We start from the raw sequence: 7,517 nt of genomic DNA, 5'->3' as shown, positions 1-7,517 counted from the left end.
GTTAGTTCTTTGAAAACTTAAAATTGACAAACCTTTAGTCAGTCTAACTAAAAAGAGGGAAGATCCAAATAAATAAAAGGAGAAATGGAAAAGAAAACTTTACGACTAATACTAAAGATATTTAAAAGGTCATTAGAGGCTACTATGAGCAACTATATGCCAATAAATTGGAAAACCTAGAAGAAATGGACAAATTCCCAGACACATACAACCTATCAAGACTGAACAATGAAGAAGTCCAAAACCTGAAAAGACCAATAACAAGTAACAAGATCAAAGCTGTACTAAAAAGTTTCCTGCTAAAGGAAAGCCCAGGACCAGATGGCTTCACTGCTAAATTATACCAAACATTTTAAGAACTAATACTAGTCCTACTCAAACTATTCTGAAAAATAGAAGCAGAGGGAATACTTTCAAGCTCATTCAACAAGGCTGGTATTATCCTAATACCAAAAATGAGACAAAGACACATCAAAAAAAGAAAACTATATGCCAATATCTCTGATAAATATTAATACAAAATACTAGTAAATGGAATTTAATGACATATTAGAAAGATCATTCATCATGACTAAGTAGAATTTATCCCTGGAATGCAAGGATGATTCAACATATGCAAATCAATCAATGTGATACATCATATCAACAGAATGAAGGATAAAAACCATATGATCATTCTAATTGACACTGAAAAAGCATTTGATAAAATCCAACATCCCTTCATGATAAAAACTCCAAATGAAATGTGGTACATATACACCATGGAATACTATGTAGCCATAGAAAGGAATGAGGTAATATCCTTTGAAGGAACATGGATGGAGCTCAAAGTCATTATCTTCAGCAAACTAATGCAAGAACAAAAAACTGAACATCACGTGTTCTCACTTAGAAGTGGGAACTGAACAATGAGAACACATGGACACAGGGAGAGGAACAACACACATTGGAGTCTGTTTGGAGGGGCTAGGGAGAGGGGGAAGGAGAGCATCAGGAAAAATAGCTAATGCATGTGGGGCTTAATACCTAGGTAATTGAGTTGATGGGTGCTGCAAACCACCATAGCACACGTTTACCTGGGTAACAAACCTGCACATCCTGCACATGTATTCTGGAACTTAAAATAAAATATTTTAAAAAGTAAGGAACATGACTCAACATAATAAGAGCTATATATGACAGACTCACAGCCAGTATCACACTGAATGGGGAACAACTAAAAGTCTTTCCTCTAAGATCTGGAACATGACAAGGATGCCACTTTCACCACTATTATTCAACATAGTACAGGAAGTCCTAGCTAGAGAAATCAGAGAATGGAAAGATATAAAGGCCATCCAAATTGGAATGGAAGAAGTCAAATTATCATTATTTGCAGATGATATAATCTTGTATTTGGAGAAACCTAAAGACTTCACACACACACACAAAACTGTAAGAACTGATAATCCATATTCAGTAAAGTTGCAGGATACAAAATCAACATGCAAAAATCAGTAGCATTTCTATATGATAAGAGTGAACAATGTGAAAAAAATAAAAAAGTAATCCCATTTACAATTGCCACACACAAAATTGAATACCTAAGAATTAGCTTAACCAAATAAGTGAAAGATCTCTGTAAGGAAAACTGTAAAACACTGATGAAAGAAATTGAAGAGGACAACAACAACAACAACAAAAAAAAAAAAAAAAAAAAAAAAGGAAATGAAAAAATATTCCATGTTCATGGATTGGAAGAATCAATATTGGTAAAATGTCTGTACTACCCAAAGCAATCTGCAGATCCAGTGTGATCCCTATGAAAATATCAATGACATTGTTCACATAAATAGAAAAAAAAATCCTAAAACTTATGTGGAACCACAAATGACCCAGAATAACCAAAGTTACTCTAAACAAAAAGAACAAAACTGGAGAAATCACATTACTTAAAATTATGCTACAGAGCTATAGTAACCAAAACAGCATGGCACAGGCATAAAACCAGACATATAGACCAACAGACCAGAATATAGAATACCAAATCCACACATTTATGGCGAACTTGTTTTTGACAAAGGTGCCACAAACATATGGTGGGGAAAAGACAGTCTTGAATAAATGGTGCCAGGAAAATAGGATATCCAAATGCAGAAGAATAAAACTGGATCACTATCTCTAGGCATATACAAATATCAGCTCAAAATGGATTAAGGACTTAAATCTGTAGCCTCAAACCATAAAACTACTACAGGAAAATTTGGGGAAGAATCTCCAGGACATTGGTGTAGGCAAGAATTTCTTGAGCAATACCCCACAAGCACAGGCAATCAAAACAAACATGGGCAAATGTGATCACATCAAATTAAAAGTTTCTGCAAAGCAAAGGATACAATTAACAAAGTGAAGAGACAACTCACAGAATGGGAGAAAAATATCTGCAAATGACCCATCTGACAGGAGATTAATAACCAGAATAAATAAGGAACTCAAACAACTTTACAGAGAAAAAGCTAATAATCCAGTTAAAAGATGGGCAAAAGATTTGAACAGACATTTCATAAAAGAAGACATACAGGTGGTAAACAGACATGAACGGGTACTGAATATCACTGGTCATCAGAGAAATGCGAATAAAAACTATAGTGAAATATCATCTCAACTCAGTTAAAATGGTTTATATCCAAATACAGGCAATAACAAATGCTGATAAGGATATGGAGAAAAGGGAACACTTGTGCACTGTTGGCAAGAATATGAATTAGTCAAACCACTGAAGAGAACAGTTTGGAGGTTCTTCAAAAAACTAAAAATTGAGCTACCATATGATCTAGCAATCCCACTGCTGGGTATACCCAAAGGAAAGGAAATCAGTATATTGAAGATATATCTGTGCTCTTATGTTTGTTACAATACTGTTTACAATAGCTAAGATTTGGAAGCAACCTAACTGCCCAATCACAGATGAATGGATAAAGAAAATGTGGTACATAAACACAAAAGAGTACTATTCAGCCATAAGAAAGATGAGAATCAGTAATTTGGAACAATATGGATGGAATTGGAGATCATTATGCTACGTGAAATAAGCCAGGCACAGAAATACAAACATCACATGTTCTCACTTATTTGTGGGATCAAAAAATCAAAACAATTTAATGGATGGAAATAAAGAGTAGAAAGATAGTTACCAGAGGATGAAAAGGGTAGTGGGAGGCTCGGGGAGAGGCTGGGATGGTTAAAGAGTACAAAAAAATAATTAGAAAGAATGAATAAGACCTATTACTTGATAGCACAACAGGGTAACTAAAATCAATAATAATTGTACCTTTAAAATTAACTAAAAGAGTGTAATTGGATTATTTGTAACACAAAAAGGATAAATACTTGAGGAGATGAATACCCCATTCTCAATAGATGCACTTTTATGTGAGTAAGAGCACTGTTCACAATAGCAAAGACATGAAATCAACCTGGGTGTCCATTAATGGTGGAGTGGATAAAGATGTGGAACATACACATGATGGAATGCTATACAGCCATAAAAAGAAATAAAATCATGTCCTTGCAGCAACATGGATGCAACTGGAGGCCATAATCCTAAACTAATTCATGTAGGAACAGAAAACCACGTATTACATGTTATCTCTTATAAGTGGGAGCTGAACAATGGGTACTAATGACAATAAAGATGGCAACAATAGACACTGGGGAATACTACTTGGGGAAGGGGTATAAGTGTTGAAAAACTAACTGTTGAGTATTATGTTCAGTATCTGGTAATGGGATCAATCGTGCCCCAAACCTCAGCACCAAGCAATACACCTAGGTAATAAGACTGCACATGTAACCCATGAATCTACAATAAAATTTGAAATTATAAAGAAAATGAATTGAATTAAAATTAAAAAGTTATTTAAAAAAATGAAATTGTGGCTCATTGTTTATTTTGCTTTTCTGTATTTATGAATGAGTATTTTAAAGTTTATGGGTGTTTTCCCATTGTTTATAAGTCATTTAAGTTTTTATATAAATTTTCAGTATTCTCTGCCCATTTGTCTGTTGGATTACCAGTCATTTCTCACTGATTTGTAGTCATATTTAAAATGATTAGCTCTTTTTCTGCCAGATGTGTTGTAGTATTTTCCCACTTTTGCATATCTTTTCACTCTGTTTTTAATTTTACTGTAGTAGAGTTATTTAACATTTCTTTCTATAGTTTTTAGGATTTTGTCACTTTAAGAAAGGTATTTCTCAAGCCAAAACTGGAAAAATATTTAACCATCTTTTCTTCTAATAGTTTATTTCAAATGTAATTTATTTTTGTTGTAAAGAGTGAAGAAGCAAGCCCAATAACACTTTCTTTCTTTCTTGTTCTTTTTTGTTTTTGTGATAGAGTCTTGCTCTGTCGCCCAGGCTGTAGTGCAGTGATTTGATCTTGGCTCACTGCAACCTCCGCCTCCTGGGTTCAAGCGATTCTCCTGCCTCAGCCTCCCAAGTAGCTGGGACTACAGATGTAAGCCATCAGCCTGGTTAATTTTTGTATTTTTTAAAGTAGAGATGGGGTTTCACCATGTTGGCCAGGCTGGTCTCAAACTCCTGACCTCAGGTGATCCACCCACCTCGGCCTCTCAAAGTCCTGGGATTACAGGCATGAGCCACTGTGTCCAGCAAACATTTTCTTACTTATTGAGTATTCCATCTATTCATCATGTAAATTGAATATGATATTTGTCACATGCTAAATTATTATATGATTCTATTTCTTTCCTATACTCTTCTATTTGTTAATAATTCTACTTTCTTGGGTGTTCCTCCCTTTGCTGAGTTTAATGACTCATTATACTAACAGACTAAAATATTTGGCAATTCTTCGTTGTATGCTTTGTTTTTGAGATTCTCTCTACCCTGTCTATGGATATGCTTGGGAACTGCTGCCAGCATTTGTCGTGGAAGGAGTAACTCCTGTAACATTTCTGCTTGGTTGTGACAGTTCCTTGTCCCTGAGGGAAATCCCTCAACCAGCAGGAGACTGGAGTCATTGGCCAAATTCGTATGACTCTCCTCATAAGCAACTCAGGAGGTATTTTATACAGTTCTCTTGAAATGTCAGTGAAATAAACTCCCCACTGCCTACAATGATGACCTGAACAATGTACCCTTTGGTCAAGTTTTCATCCTTCCTTATTTCATTCTCCCTTCACTCCCACTCCTGATTCTGGGGATTACCTTCCAAATAAATTACCTGCTCGTAACTCCTTGTCTCAGACTCTGCTATAGGGGAACTCAAAATCAGACAGTACTGTTTAAAATTGCAAGTATCATAGGGTTAACATTGCAGAAAGCAAAATTAATAAATAGTCCCATTCTATACTTTGTGGAAAATATTCTACTTTTTTTTTTAACAGCAGCTCTTTTATTTTTCCTTACACAATGATGTGTTGCTGGGGTCTAATGTTCTCACATAACGGTAGAAAACCAAAATTCTTTGTCATCTCTTTAAAGAATCTAGAATTGCGTACAAACAACAACAACAACAACAACAACAACAAAAAACCCTTACGTAAATTAAAGGATGAATACATTTTCAAGTATAATGCAAACTGCTTCCAACTCAAGGCAAGAAACAGCACATAGTGTTCTGGCAGGAAAATATCAGCTAAGAAAGGAAACTGGGCCCTATGGCTTGGACTTTTCCACCCTGACACACCGGCAGGACAGAAACCACTGGCTCAGGAACCCTTGCCAGTCTCTAGAGAAATCCCAGAACACTCAGCCCTGACACAATGCCCTGCACAGATCAGAGCCTGCTGGTCACGCAGACACTCACCAAGCCACAGACTTGTCTTCCACAAACACATTCTTACCTCAGCCACAAAGTGACCAAGCCACATATACTAAGTGTTGAAATGAAAGATATGTATGGGGTATTAAATACCAAGGGGAACAGTAAACTTGAATACAAGGTCAAAATCAGCAACAAGTTCTACAATCCAGTGCTGATAACAAATACGAGCTTCAAGGACAAATTTCTTTCAGAAGGCTTATTCCAGTTTTGAGAGGCTAGCATGAGATGTATGCATTTGCCAGGGGCAAATTTATGCTTTTGAATTAACCCATGCAGCAAATGCTACGAATCTGCTCGCCATCCATTTAGAAGCATTTGTGGTGGATGATAGGGCTGTGGGGATACTGACTCGTCATACTCCTGCTTGCTAATCCAAGTCTGCTGGAAGGTGGAAAGTGAGGCCAGGATGGCGCAGCTGATTCACACCGAGTACTTGCACACTGGGGGTGCAATGATCTTGATCTTCATGATGCTGGGTGCCAGGGCGACGATCTCCTTCTGCATACTGTGGGCGATAGCTATATACATTGTGGTGCCACTGGACAGCACCATGTTGGCCTACAGGTCTTTGCAGATGTCCATGTCACACTTCATGATGGAATTGAGTGTGGTCTCCTGGATGCGGCAAGATTCCATGCCCAGGAAGGAAGGTTGGACAGTGCCTCCAGACCCTGGAACTGCTTGTTGCCAATGGTGATGACCTGGCCATCAGGCAGCTTGTTGCTCTTCTCCAGGGAGGAGGAGGATGCGGCGGGGCCATATCCTGCTGCAACTCCAGGGGGAGGTAGCACAGCTTCTCCTTGGTATGATATCCACCTGGGCGGTGGTGGTGAAGCTGTAGCTGCGCTTGGTAAGGATCTTCATGTGGGAGTGGGTCAGGTCCCCGCCAGCTAGGTCCAGAGGCAGGATGGCGTAGGGGACAGCATAACTCTTATAAATGGGCACCATATGGGTGACCCCATCTCCAGAGTTCATTACAATGCCAGTGCTGTGCCCAGAGGTATAGGAGGTCAGCACTGGCTTGGATGGCCACGTACATGACCGGGGTGTTGAAGGTCTCAAACATGATCTGAGTCATCTTCTCTGTTGGCCTTGAGGTTCAGAGGGGCCTCAGTCAACAGCACCGTGTGCTCCTCCGGGGCCATGCACAGCTCCTTGTAGAAGGTGTGGTGCCAGATCTTCTCCATGTCGTCCCAGTTAGTGACGATGCCATGCTCCATGGGGTACTTCAGGGTCAGGATGCTGCGCTTTCTCTAGGCTTTGTCACCCACGTAGGAGTCCTTCTGGCCCATGCCCACCATCACGCGCTGGTGCTGGGGGCACCAGACGATGGAGGGGAACACAGCTCTCCCAGCAAAGCCAGCTTTGCACATGCCAGAGCCATTGTCAAGGAGGAGTGCGGGGATCTCTTCCTCCATTGCGACTGGCAGCGACTGCAGCACAGCTGGGCTCGGAGCGGCAGGGGGACGTGGCGCGTGGGGTGGGGGCAGTGAGTCATATTCTACTTTTTATCAACAGAAACAATGTAAGATCCTGCCAAGAAGGAGGATCTCATTCTGCTTGGTTGTGCCAGTACCTTGTTGTCTGGTATGGATAGTCTCCCTCTTCTATGGGTATCCTCAGACATGTTGACATTGCTCGAATTCTCTGGATCTAGTGCCCTACTAATTGCTCTAGAACACTTGTG

The 7,517-nt window shown here is 39.2% G+C and overlaps 1 pseudogene; it reads right to left on the bottom strand.

The window, feature by feature from the left end:
• Positions 1 to 6,112: 6,112 nt before the first annotated feature.
• On the bottom strand, positions 6,113 to 7,248 carry LOC699249 (actin, cytoplasmic 1 pseudogene; annotated as a pseudogene).
• Between the last annotated feature and the right edge of the window lie 269 nt (positions 7,249 to 7,517).

This window comes from Macaca mulatta, chromosome 6 (assembly GCF_049350105.2).
Source record: "Macaca mulatta isolate MMU2019108-1 chromosome 6, T2T-MMU8v2.0, whole genome shotgun sequence".
In the NCBI taxonomy this organism is placed as follows: Eukaryota; Metazoa; Chordata; class Mammalia; order Primates; family Cercopithecidae; genus Macaca; species Macaca mulatta.
The sequence above is the reverse complement of the archived record's forward strand: the minus strand, read 5'-3'. Positions and strand labels throughout refer to the sequence as shown.